This window comes from Acanthochromis polyacanthus, chromosome 18 (genome assembly GCF_021347895.1).
Source record: "Acanthochromis polyacanthus isolate Apoly-LR-REF ecotype Palm Island chromosome 18, KAUST_Apoly_ChrSc, whole genome shotgun sequence".
NCBI lineage: Eukaryota > Metazoa > Chordata > Actinopteri > Pomacentridae > Acanthochromis > Acanthochromis polyacanthus.
In genome coordinates, this window is record NC_067130.1 from 33826829 (window position 1) to 33841192 (window position 14364).

The 14364-nt window shown below is 39.4% G+C and overlaps 1 protein-coding gene and 1 long non-coding RNA gene across 3 annotated transcripts in view; both read right to left on the bottom strand.

The window, feature by feature from the left end:
* Positions 1-14364, bottom strand: part of gfra2b (GDNF family receptor alpha 2b) — a 137172-nt gene that overhangs the window by 50551 nt on the left and 72257 nt on the right. The gene's annotated exons all lie outside the window — the stretch shown is intronic.
* LOC127530845 (uncharacterized) lies at positions 8901-9521 on the bottom strand. Its single transcript, XR_007937549.1, has 3 exons — positions 9385-9521; positions 9253-9318; positions 8901-8988 (listed from the first exon to the last, which is right to left on the bottom strand). It is a non-coding gene; the product is annotated as an uncharacterized LOC127530845 (long non-coding RNA).

The window sequence follows — 14364 nt, forward strand, 5'->3', positions numbered from 1 at the left end:
ATCACAACAAAAAGATGCAAAATTGCCATAAAATCATCCCAAAAAGTGGGCAAACGACCAACAAAGGACCAAAATTACCACAAAAAATACAAAATCAGCACAAAACCCCCGAAAATCACCACAAACAGAAGTGAATATACCACAAAAAGACACAAAATTTACACAAAAAGATGCAAAAAGAGGTCAAAACTACCACAGAGACAAAATCACCACAAACAGGGTCCAAACTAGGCGTGTAAAAAATATCGATACTTCGGTACTTACTCGATCCTAAACACTGTAAACGGATACGATACTAGCTTGCCGTCACTGCTGCCAACTCCTCAGTAAGGAAAGTCGCTGTTGGCTGTCCTAAAAGTCGCTAGAAGTTGCTAAATGACGTCATCGCCTAATTTGCATATTTCTCAGTTTGCGTGTAATTGTAATCAACGTTGTAAGAGAGAGGAATAACGTTGTGGAAGAGACCAAAAAGTGAGTATAAAACACCCAAAATATGTTTTTGTACTAGAGGCTAAATGCTGTGGTGTATTTTAGTATGACAGTGAAGAAACATTTTCATTTATATCCCGCTCTGTTAGTCTGGATGGGATCTATAGTGACTGCGCATGCGCGATTCATCTGCCGTCTGGTCGTGGAGTGATGTGGGTCTCCTCCTCCCCTCACTGAGACTGCTGTGGGGTTACTGGACTGACAATCTGTGCTCTGGGAGGGGGAGGAGCTCACAGCAGCACCTGCTGCTTGTTGAAAACAGTAACTGCAGAATGAGCTGAGTTTTCCTATTAGAGTCTCCAAAACGGCAGAAAAAGTCGCTAGATTTGTCGCTAGTCGCTTTTGACAAAAAAAAGTCGCTAGGAGCTTTGAAAAGTCGCTAGATTTAGCGAGAAAGTCGCTAAGTTGGCAACACTGCTTGCCGTAGTATCGACACTATCGATACTCTGCTCCTATGGTCTGCTGCTCCCGCTACAGTCCACGCACCCCCCCTCCCCCTCCCCCCTCCGAACTCACCGCATGTCCAGGCTTGTTAATGACTCGCTACTACCGGCAAAACACGATGGAATGAAGAAATATAACCATGGCAAGTGTCGCAGCAGAGCCTCCGCGGCCAGTCCTGGTCGACAGGGAAAAGAGTAGAAGTGGTGTTTGGACGTATTTTGCCTACGATGCAGATGAACGTGGAAAGGCAAAGGATATAGACAAAGCGATATGCAAACACTGCTACCGAGTTGTGCGACCAAGAGCAGCAGCACGTCAAACTTGTCCAAGCACCTTAAAGACCGACATCCCAGTCTCTTTAGGGAATTTCGTGAGGTAAGCTCCCGTTTGATCATGACTGAACTGAGTTGTATTTACATCCTAAACGGCAACACAACGTTGGCAGGGCATTAGCTGACTAAGCTAGCTAGCTAGCGCTAGTCCAAAACATAACGTTACATGGGGCTTTTTGCCAACGTTAGCAGGCATGCCCGCAGCCCGAGTAATCCTAATTGACTGCTTTAATTTAACGAGATACAAACGTATTTGCGTCTGCTAAGTGTGATGTTTCTCTTATAGCTCCAGAGTGACGCTGAGAGTGGAGAGAGTCGACCGGCTGCAGCGACACCAAAACACCACCAAAGACATTATGATCCAAAGTCATGAGAAGCAAAGAAAATAAACAGGGCTGTGACAGAGTTTTTGTGCATGGATATGGTCCCCATTTACACAGTAGAGAAATCTGGGTTCAAGCAACTTATTAATCAGCTAAATCCTTGGTATGACCTTCCCTCACGCAAAATCACTTAGAAGTTGTCCAAAGTCACCCAAAATATTTGCTTTTAGGTAAAATGAACAAGTTTCATTGTCTTTAACTTGTTCTGACCAACCTCCTAACACACATTACTTGGGAATTGTTGTAATGACTCAAAAAATGATCCAAAATTACCCAAATTTGTTGAAAATAACTGAAAATTTTCCCAAGATGACTCAAAATTTGTCCAACTTCATTAAAATATTTGTCTAAAATGACAGAAATCTGTCCAAAAATACTTCAATAATGTTCATAGTCAAACAAAACACCGTAAAAACAAACGCTAGATGTTTTACTGTCAATAACTCTGTTACGAGTCTCTGTCATGGCGCTCCTTTACTGGCTGTTGGTAAAAACTAAATATTAAAAGACTCAGATCAGATTAGGAGCAAATAAAATCAAAGAAATGATCAAAGCATCCCTATAAAAGTAGCTTTATCAGCCCATGGAATAACGTCCGCTGTATTTTAGTGGTTTGATTGGTAACACTGTGGACTGTCGGTTCAGAAAACTGAATAAAATTTGCATCCATCTTCCTGAATTTTCAGACAGAACCTTATCAGAAACTTTTCAACAACTTCTTTGGAACTTAAATTGGTTCTTGGAGTAGAAAACCAACTTCTGAGTCTTTAACGATGTTTTGGTGTCAGAAGTAATGAAAACCTTCCTCTGGTGTTTCAGCTGGGGTCACTCCAACATGAATTTTACATTTTTACAGCCGTCATGCTTTAGTCGACCTTCAAACTCAGAATCTGAACGTCCAACTCCGATATTTTGAGTTGATTATAACCATTTTATGTTCAAACGTGTTGACCAGAACATGAACTGATGGCTTCTTCTTCTTCTTCTTCTTTAGTTTTTATTTCCTGTAGAGCCACCCAGAGATCCAATCAGGAACGTCACACCAGCGCTGAGCATCAACACAAGCTAAGCTCCCTCCAACACGTCCAATCAGACGAGTCTAATGGGACAGACAGCTGTAACCTTGACCCGGTAAAGCCCTTTACAGTGAGCTGTGGTGACATTTCCACAGTTTCCTCTCACTTATCTTTATCAGCAAACAGCAAGCGGCTCCAGATTAACGCCTTCTGGTGACGAATCAAAGGCCTCCTGCAAGGCAAAAAACTGGGCAGAGGAAGAGGAATAAAACCAGAAATCAGGAGAGCAACGCCACCAGGAGAGATTCTAAAGCTCAGAAATATATCAATTAGACGCTTTTCTGAGATGTTTAGCTAAGAGATTCACAGAAATCAACTGATGCAGCCTCACTCTGAGAAGAACACAAAAACTAATTTGATATTTAGATCAGGATGTCAAACTCATCTCAGATCAGGCGGGTTAAAATCACAGCATAATAACAATAAATAACAACATTTCAACAACATTCAGCCTCAGTTCATCATATCCACAATAAAACCTACACATCACAGAGTGTCTACAAAGGAACACAACATGTAGTCATCTGGAACTGAACCATAGAGGATTTTACTTCATGATCAAAATGACAAAAGTCAGACAAAAAACAACAAAAACCAGACAAACTCTTACAAAAACAAGACATAAAGCAACAGAAAAATGGATAAGTGACATGAAACAAAACAAATAAAGACATAAAATGACAAAAACAAGAGACAAATGACAAGTCAGACAAAAAAGACAACAAACAAAAACAAAACAAGAAATTACAAAAATGAGACACAAAGTGGCAAAAAAATTTGACAGAAATTCACAAAGCCACAAAAAACAGACACAAATTTTAAACATTTTTCAACACAGCAGCTTCATCAATCAATAATCAATTAATTGCTACAACACATTAAGCCCAGTGGACGTTATTCCAGATGCTAAAGAAGCTACTTTTAATCACAAACACAGACTTTTCTCCATAACAGCAGCTACACAATGTTAGCCTCAGTGCTAAGCTAGCTCTGGTCATTAACCTCCAGAGAAGTCTTTGTCATGGTGGCCCGTTGCTGCTAAACTCTCACAATGCTCTCTGCTTTAACCTCCTCTGGTCTCTACAGGATTTAACAGGAAGAGGCTCCACCTGGTGGAACAACCAGGAACTACAGCTGATCTACATTTACTGACATCAAGATCTTCTTCTGCTTTATTAAATCCTGTAACTCTTTTACTAAATCTGAACCCTGCAGCTCTTAAAACGAATCTGAATCCTGGATCTGAGTCTTTGTAGCCTCTGTCTCTGGTATCTTTGTATCTTTGTAGCCTGTGTCTCTGGGTATCTTTGTATCTTTGTAGCCTGTGTCTCTGGGTATCTTTGTAGCCTGTGTTTCTGGGTATCTTTGTATCTTTGTAGCCTGTGTTTCTGGGTATCTTTGTATCTTTGTAGCCTGTGTCTCTGGGTATCTTTGTATCTTTGCAGCCTGTGTCTCTGGGTATCTTTGTAGCCTGTGTTTCTGGGTATCTTTGTATCTTTGTAGCCTGTGTTTCTGGGTATCTTTGTATCTTTGCAGCCTGTGTCTCTGGGTATCTTTGTAGCCTGTGCTTCTGGTTGTCTTTGTAGCTTTGTAGCCTGTGTCTCTGGGTATCTTTGTATCTTTGTAGCTTGTGTCTCTGAGTATCTTTGTAGCCTGTGCTTCTGGGTATCTTTGTATCTTTGTAGCCTGTGTCTCTGAGTATCTTTGTATCTTTGTAGCCTGTGTTTCTGGTTATCTTTGTATCTTTGTAGCCTGTGTTTCTGGGTATCTTTGTAGCCTGTGTTTCTGGGTATCTTTCTATCTTTGTAGCCTGTGTTTCTGGGTATCTTTGTATCTTTGTAGTCTGTGTTGCTGGGTATCTTTGTAGCCTGTGTTTCTGGTTATCTTTGTATCTTTGTAGCCTGTGTTTCTGGGTATCTTTGTATCTTTGTAGCCTGTGTTTCTGGGTATCTTTGTATCTTTGTAGTCTGTGTTGCTGGGTATCTTTGTAGCCTGTGTTTCTGGTTATCTTTGTATCTTTGTAGCCTGTGTTTCTGGGTATCTTTGTAGCCTGTGTCTCTGAGTATCTTTGTATCTTTGTAGCCTGTGTTTCTGGTTATCTTTGTATCTTTGTAGCCTGTGTTTCTGGGTATCTTTGTAGCCTGTGTTTCTGGTTATCTTTGTATCTTTGTAGCCTGTGTTTCTGGGTATCTTTGTAGCCTGTGTTTCTGGGTATCTTTCTATCTTTGTAGCCTGTGTTTCTGGGTATCTTTGTATCTTTGTAGTGTGTGTTTCTGGTTATCTTTGTATCTTTGTAGCCTGTGTTTCTGGGTATCTTTGTAGCCTGTTTTTCTGGTTATCTTTGTATCTTTGTAGCCTGTGTCTCCGGGTATCATGCCGGTGCAGCTGGAGGTGATTCTGAGGCCACACTGAGCCGTCATCACCTCCATCTCTTGTCGACTGTAATTAAATCTGAATATTACAGTGTGTGTGATGTCGGTCTGCAGTGTGAGTGTGTTGTTTGGCTTGCAGACACACATACACAGACACACACACACGCACACTCTGCATGTAGGAGTTTCACTGCAGAGATTTACGGCGTTTTATCTTCACTGACAAAGTCTTCTCTAATGGAGCGACTTCCAACTCAAACATCTACTGGCAGTTTATACACACACACACACACACACACACACACACACACACACACACACACACACACACACACACACACACACACACACACACACACACACACACACACACACACACACACACACAGTGTTTCCAGGAAACGGCTGATAAAGGCTCAATGTAGAAAACGGAGAATTCACAGAAAGATGAGCTGAATGTGGATCATTTGGAGGAATTTTACAGGAAGTAAAGTCTAAGTTCTCTAAATTCTGTGATTTCTGCTTCCTACTATGAATATTTCATGGTTTATTTCCTCCTCAATGACAGTAAACTGAAGATTTTATATTAATATCTAATAAAATATCAATAAAATCGCTCCATCAGAAGATGTCTTTACATGTTTAGTGTAAATCCACTAAACGTCCAAAAAATGTAAATATTCAGTTTAAAATGAAATAAGACTGAGAAAAGCAGGAAATCGTCTCTTTCCAGAAGCTGAAATCTGCAAATATGTGGCTTTTTTGTCTATTTTTGCTTGAAAAATGCCTGTTAGTCTTTAGCCCTGGTGTCGTCCTGCAGGTCAAACTGATCCGCTTTAAAGCTTGAAAATGTGGGAAAATAAATATTTTCACAGTGAAACTTCTGATGTCCACATTTTCAACATTTTTGGAAATCTTTGAGCATTTTTGGTGGAAAAAAGAAATGTTAAAAATGTTAAAAACAGTCACACAAAAAAATAACCCAAATCCAGTGAATTTCACTGGATTCTGGTTGGAGCATTTCCTGTTGAGGTACTAAAGTTCATTCCATCCAAAACATGACTTCCTGTCCAAGTATTTAGAGTTTTAAAGTTTTATTCCACCCAACACACCACTTTCTAACTATCATGTTGTAGTTTCAAAGGTTTATTCATCTCAAAATATTGAACTAAGTTTTATTCCACTCAAATACCACTTTGCAATGAAAAATTTGTGTTTTTAAAGGTTCATTCCATCCAAAATACTACATTCTGTCCCGGTACAGTTTTAAAGAGTTGCTTCACCTAAATAATATTATTTAACTTAGAAGTGATAGTTTTAAAGGTTTCCTCCAATCAGAATACTACTTTCTGTCCAAGTATTTGTAGTTTTAAAGGTTAATTCCACCAAAAACACAACTTTTGTCCCAGTAGATGCAGTTAAATGGTTTATTCCAGCAAAAACTCTACTTTTTGTGAAGGTATTCATAGTTTTACAAGGTTTGTTCCACCCAAATACTACTTCCTGTCCAAATGCTTGTAATTGTAGAGGATTATTTCACCTAAATACTATTTTCTGTTGAGGTACTTGCAGCATTAAAATGTTCTTCCCACTCAACTACTGCTTTATAATGAATAAGTTGTGTTTTTAAAGGTTCATTCCATCCAAGATACTGCTTCCTGTCAGGGCTGTATAGTTCTAAAGAATTATTTCACCCAAACAGTATTATCTAACTAAGAAATTATCGTTTTAAAGGTTTCCTAAAATCAGAATACTACCTTCTGTCCTGCTTTAGCTCGGTTGCTCTGTTGAGAAAACGGTATAATTATCATAATTAGATCATTAACAGGTAAAATACTAACATGTTGTGGCCTTTATAGTTCCTGGATGTCCAACAGATTTCTGAAAGACGTTTCTTTTCCAGACTCTCCATAAACGTGACGTCCAACCGAAGACATCTGAACTGTTTTTAATTTCAAATAAATGAAACCTGATTCTGTTTTCTCTCTTCGGCCGTCGTCCATCCTGGTCAGGAATGTGTTTTTTTTCTTTATTTCACTCAGAAAATCCTCAGAGTTTCAGGAGACAGGAGTCAGAAAGTGGAAGTGATGGATCCGTCCATCGTCTCCAAACTTTCCACTTAATCCACCGGAGCAGAAAACGTGACGGATCGGATCGTTTCGTCTTTTTTCCAGTTTGTTCTCAGATCAAAATATTATCGAGGTGAACTTTCTGACAGATCTGACGTTTCTGAAAGTCCTGAAGATACAAACTGAAGCCTTGTTTCAGCTAAATTCATCAGAATATCAGAACGACGAGGACCTGAGCAGACTGATGATGTTTTAGACGCTTTTTCTGTAGATACACCACAGGAAGACAGAAATCAGCAGAAAAAAAGGAAAAATCACAAGAAAAAGATTCAAAATCACCATGAAAACCACACAAAATGACTACTTAAATAAGCAAAATTACTACTAAAAAACATAAAATCAACATAAAAAGATGCAAAAGATCCCCAGAAAGACATAAATCGCCAGAAAAAGATTAAAAATCACAACAAAAACACAAAATCACAACAAAAACAGGCAAAATTACCACTAAAAGATGCAAAATCATCATGACAACACACAAATTTACTACAAAATTATCACAAAAAGACATAGAACCTCTACAAAAGCAGGCAAAATACGACACAAAGACACAAAATCAACTTTAAAAGATGCCAAAAATATTACAGAAACATATAAATGACAAGAAAAAGATGCAAAATGACCACAAAGACACACAAAATCATGACAAAAGTATGCAAAAACACTACAAAAACACACAAAATCCCGATAAAAAGATTTTAAACAATACAACGGAAAGCCATAAATGACCATAAAATGCTTCATTGTGGTGTCAGTACTACAACCTGAGCAGACTGTTGTTGTGTTTATTCGTATTTATTTCAACATCAAACCAATGATCTGAACATCTGGACGTAAACTTTAAAGCTGACAACAGATCGATGGATTGATTGATCACTGCAGGTCCAGAACCAGTGGAGCTGAGAACCAGAACAACCGGTTTATTGATTAAACGTCTCGATCAGCTGATCAAACACACTGTTTGTTTAGATCCTGGTGGTAAATGGTCAGAACCAGACGTTCCACCGTCTGGAACCTCAAAAACTGGCAAAAGCACCATAAAAATACATAAAATCACTACAAAAAAGATGCAAAAACTACAGAAAGACACAAAATCACCAGGAAAAGCTTAAAAACTACAACAAAAACGCACAAAATCACGACAAAAAAGAGACAAAATAATTACAAAAGACACCAAATTACAGGGAATGATGCAAAAACACAACAGAAAGGCATGAAAAACATGAAAAATCACAACAAAATGAGTCAAAATCACCACAAAAACACACAAAATTGCTACAAAAACAGGCAAAAACTACACAAAAACACACAAAGTCACCTTAAAAAAGAGTCAAAACACACTACAGAAAGACATAAATCGCCAGAAAGGGATGCAAAATCACCATAAGAACAAAATCACTACAAAAGGAGGCAAAATGACTACAAAAAGACACAAAATCACCAGAAAAAAATGTGAAAACACATACAGATAGACTAACCCAAAACAAATGCAACAAAAATCACCACATAAAGGTCAAAAATGACAAAAAGTGATGCAAAACCAACACAATAAACACAGAGTAGACCTACCGACAACTGGAGAAAGTTCTAGAGCAGACCTTCCTACAGCTGGAGAAAGTTCTAGAGTAGACCTACTGACAACTGGAGAAAGTTCTAGAGTAGACCTACCGACAACTGGAGAAAGTTCCAGAGTAGACCTACCGACAACTGGAGAAAGTTCTAGAGTAGACCTACCGACAACTGGAGAAAGTTCTAGAGTAGACCTTCCTACAGCTGGAGAAAGTTCTAGAGCAGACCTTCCTACAGCTGGAGAAAGTTCTAGAGTAGACCTACTGACAACTGGAGAAAGTTCTAGAGTAAACCTACCTACAGCAGGAGAAAGTTCCAGAGTAGACCTACCGACAACTGGAGAAAGTTCTAGAGTAAACCTACCTACAGCAGGAGAAAGTTCCAGAGTAGACCTACCGACAACTGGAGAAAGTTCTAGAGTAAACCTACCTACAGCAGGAGAAAGTTCTAAAGTAGACCTACCGACAACTGGAGAAAGTTCTAGAGTAGACCTACCGACAACTGGAGAAAGTTCTAGAGTAGACCTACCAACAACTGGAGAAAGTTCCAGAGTAGACCTACTGACAACTAGAGAAAGTTCTAGAGTAGACCTACCGACAACTGGAGAAAGTTCTAGAGTAGACCTACCGACAACTGGAGAAAGTTCTAGAGTAGACCTACCAACAACTGGAGAAAGTTCCAGAGTAGACCTACCGACAACTGGAGAAAGTTCCAGAGTAGATCTACCGACAACTGGAGAAAGTTCCAGAGTAGACCTACTGACAACTAGAGAAAGTTCTAGAGTAGACCTACTGACAACTGGAAAAAGTTCTACAGTACCAAATAACTGTACAGTTGTCGGTAGGTCTACTTTAGAACTTTCTCCAGGAGACGTTCTCCTCTCTGGACTTCAAGGACCCGGAATTCTGGAAATATTCCCAGTATGAAAGTAGAACTCTGATCATTGATAAAGTTACTGGAGATGAAGAACCAGATGTTCTGAGGAGGTCGGGAAGGATCTTTAAGTCTTATTTGGTTGATGTGCTGAATTTGAGTTTTTGTCGCAATTTCACCTGTTTAGTGGTAATTTTGGCAATTTTAGTATGTTTTGTAGTAATTTTGGTACTTTTTGCGCTGATTTTGGTATTTTTTGTGCTAACTTTGAGTCTATGATAATTTCACTTGTCTTTCTGTGGTGATTTGGGGTCATTTTTTATTAGTTTTGGATTTTTTGTGGTAGTTTGGACCCTGTTTGTGTTGATTTAGTCTCTGTTTGTTTGTGATCGTTGATACAGCTGCTGCAGATGATTGTTTTCTAGGACAGCGCTGGTCGGTTTAACGTCCTCCTGACAGACAGCTCTGATGAATCTGCTTCTATTCCTGCTGGACAAGCGGAACATTCAGTTTCTCCACATCCAGCTCTGAAGAGGGACGAGGAACGTGTCGAGGATTTACAGCTTACGGATCCAAACGGAGGTTCTTCTGCTGCATGACGCATTCAAGGACGGCCGGAAAAACGGGCGCATGAATAATTCCTGGGTTCTTCGGAGGAGCAGAGACGCCTCGTCACGTTATCGATTCTACTGGAAGCTGCAGGCGGACGGTCGCATTAATGACGGCAGCAGGAAGAGCGGAGCTAACGAGAGGCTCTAAAAGCTCATTAGGAATAAAACACAATGTTTCTCTGCAATCGATGGTCAGTGGGTCAAAGACTCTCATCTTTTCGGGTCACAGAAACACATTTAACAACTTCAACATGATGTCAAACTACATTTTCCAGAGCAGAAACCTCCCTACCAGTGAAACCTTAGTTACACTAACTTTCTGTCCATGGAAACGGGATAAACGAGTTTTCTCCTAAACCATTCAGCAACAGTTTATGATCTCTACAAAGTGAGTTTAGTCTTAAAAGTTCATTTAGTGAGCAGATAAATGTATCATGAATTAAACAGGACCAGAATCCTTCTTTATTTCTTCATGCAGCACTTAAAGCTGAACTCGAAGGCTCTAATGTTGACATTAGGGCGGAAACGATTCCTCGAGTTATTGGAGTAATTCAATTACAAAACTAATTCTCTGAATGGAGGCTTCGTTTAATCAGCTACATGCTAGACCTGTGGTCCGAGGCCGGATCCAGACTTCATTCAATACAAACCGGGTCCTTAAATTTGAAGGGACGCTTCCAATTTAACCAGAACAGCTTTTCTATTGTGTCCAAACAGTCCGGTCTAAACGGTCGTCTAAACTAGATATTCAGGTCCAGCCCCAGTGGACACGTACCTTCACTGGATGTTTCCTGAAAGTATTCAGGCACCGTGCTGGAATTTCGGCATTTGGCTCGAAAACACACAAAAAAGATAGGACTACAGTGGAGTTCATCTACCAATGAAATGAGGGAAACGCAGATTTTGCTCTCAACCAGACTAATATCACCAGCCAATAGGATGTAGTGTGGGGGCGGGGCTTAGACAGACGTTCAGATCCAGCTGCAGGTGAGTCCAAACCGGCAGCAGAGAGCACAGCAGTCCACCAAGGCTTCTCAGTCGTATAATTTCCAACTGATAAGTCTGCAGCAGCCCCACTACTAGGACGGTTATTTGTGTTGCACAGCGCGCTCACTTCCACTTTCATGCTTAGTGCAGAATCTGATTACTCGATTAATCGTTAGAATACTCGATTACTGAAGTAATCAGTAGCTGCAGTTCTTACAAAACCCTCAAATAGTCACGTTAGCTTATCACTGTTTAACCCTCACCAAAAGGAGGCAAACGCACAAAATCAATCTAAAAAGATGCAAAACCACTGACTTAAATGATCAGAAAAAATGAAAAATCACAACAAAAAGACACAAAATCACCAGAAAAACAGGCAAAACAATGACAGAAAGACACAAAATGAAAATAAAAAGATTCAAAAACACTACAGAAAAAATTTAAATCACCAGAAAAGGACCCAAAATCACAATGAAAGGAGGCAAAATGACAACAAAAAGACACAAAATGAACTTTAAGCAATGCGAAATCACAACAAAGACATAACTCCCCAGAAAAAGATGAAAAATCACAGCAAAAAGAGGCAAAATCGCCACCAAAAAAAACACAAAATCCCCAGAAAAAGATGAAAAATCACAGCAAAAACAGGATAAATCAACGTTAAAACACACAAAAGTACGAAAGGAGGCAATATCATTTCAAGAACACACAAAATCACTTCAGAAACACAAAAAATCACAGCAAAAAGAGGCAAAATCGCCACCAAAAAACCCACAAAATCAGCAGAAAAAGATGAAAAATCACCATAAAAACACATAAAATCTGTACACAAACCGGTAAAATCACCACAGAAGGAACAAGAACTCTGACTATTATGGGATGTCTCACAGTGTGAACAGTGTGTATTTGTTTATTCCAGCTCTGGATATAAAACCTTCTAACAGAAGAAGATGATGAAGATGAAGATGATGAAGATGATGATGATGTACATATAGAGGAAGGATCCCGGCCAATCAGAGAGCTGCCTCAGGTCGTCTCTTATCTCCCCTCACCAGCAAACACACAAAGCCCAGCCCTGAGGAGGAACCTCTCCCACTGAATACACACACATACATAAATACACACACACATATGTACATGATACGCTGAGTATACACACATGTACATGTATAAAAATATAAATATACTGACATTATGGTTTACTAAAACACAACAGAAACACCATCTAACAGGAGGAGGAGGAGGAGGGAAGAACCAAAGGAAGATGAAGAAGGACTACAGGAAAGGAAACCCCAGCAACAACGCAACACAAAATGCAACAGCAGAGGTCTGCAAGCTGCTGCAACAACGATGTAAAACCCACAGCAACGACAGACTACACATGGCAGCAACAACGACACCTGGAGTGGATGTGAGATGTGTTTGATCTGCATCATAACTGAGGTAACGTGACGTAAAACAACCAAAACGTTAGACAACCGACAACAATGCGACACAGAACAACCCCACAATGATGTAAACCACCAAAATATCATGTAAAACCAGCAAAATGTGACACAAAATGACCGGAAAGAGACATAAATCACTGAAAGGTTATAAAAACCACCACAAAACCATGTAAAAAGACCACAGTGTGTCACAAAACCACAACAAAACAACCAAAATATGACACAAAACGGCCACAAAAAGACATAAAATGAACAAAATGTGATACAAAACAACCCCAAAGTGACATAAACTACCGAAATTTTACATAAACCACCACAAAACCATGTAAAATGACCACAGTATGATACAAAACAACCCCAAAACGATATAAAATGACCAAAATTTTATAAAAAAAAAACACCACAAAACCATGCAAAATGATCACAATGTGACACAAAACCAAAACAAAACAACATAAAACAACCAAAATATGACACGAAACGGCTACAAAAAGACATAAAACGAACAAAATGTGATACAAAACGACCCCAAAGTCACATAAAACCACCAAAAGTTTTACAAAAAACACCAAAAAACCATGTAAAATGACCACAGTATGATACAAAACAACCCCAAAACAATATAAAATAACCAAAGTATAACACAAAATGGCCACAAAAAGACATGAAATGAACAAAATGTGACACAAAATGACCGGAAAGAGACATAAATCCCTAAAACGTTATAAAAACACCACAAAACCATGTAAAAATGACCACATTGTGATACAAAACCACAACAAAACCACATAAAACAACCAAAATATGACACAAAATGATCACAAATCCATGTAATATAACAATGTGACCCAAAGTGACGTAAATCAGCCAAAATACGATGCAGGACAACCTCAAAATGTGACACAAACTTTGATTTCTGCGCCTCCATCAACCCTCAGTGTTAGCCGTTAGCTAAACGCCTCGGTTCTGCTGCAGTAAAGCGTCTTTGAAGGAGCAGTAAGAGCGGCTTTATTTAGCTCTAATGTGGACCACATCCTGACCAGGAGAAGCTGAGTCAGGAGGAAACGTCTTTCAGGAAGCTCCCCTGAGGACAGACGATCTGATTGTGCTGCTCCACCTCCAGGATCACCTTTCTTCCTGCTCCTATCGTCTTCTCTCGTCTCATTCTAGAACTAACAGAGACCTGGAGCTGAATGAATAACAGAATCAGGAGTTTAAAACCTGATGATGATGATGAAGAGGAGCTCATTTGGAGCAATCAGAGTAAAACTGATGAAACACGTCCATTAATGTGAATATTAATGAAGGCACTAAAGCTGCAGAGCTGGACCTGGTTTCAGCCTCTTCTGGGGAATGGAGGCTTCAGAAAGATTCACTGGGCTTTCCTGTTTAGGACTGGTTCTAAACTGGTTCTAGACTGGTTTTAGATGGTTTTAGACTGATTTTAGTTTGGTTCTAAACTGGTTTTAGATGGTTTTAGACTGATTTTAGTTTAGTTTTAGACTGGTTTTAGACTGACTTTAGACTGGTTTTAGTTTGGTTCTAGACTGGTTTTAGACTGGTTTTAGACTGGTTTTAGATTGACTTTAGACTGGTTTTAGTTTGGTTCTAGACTGGTTCTAGACTGGTTTTAGATTGACTTTAGACTGGT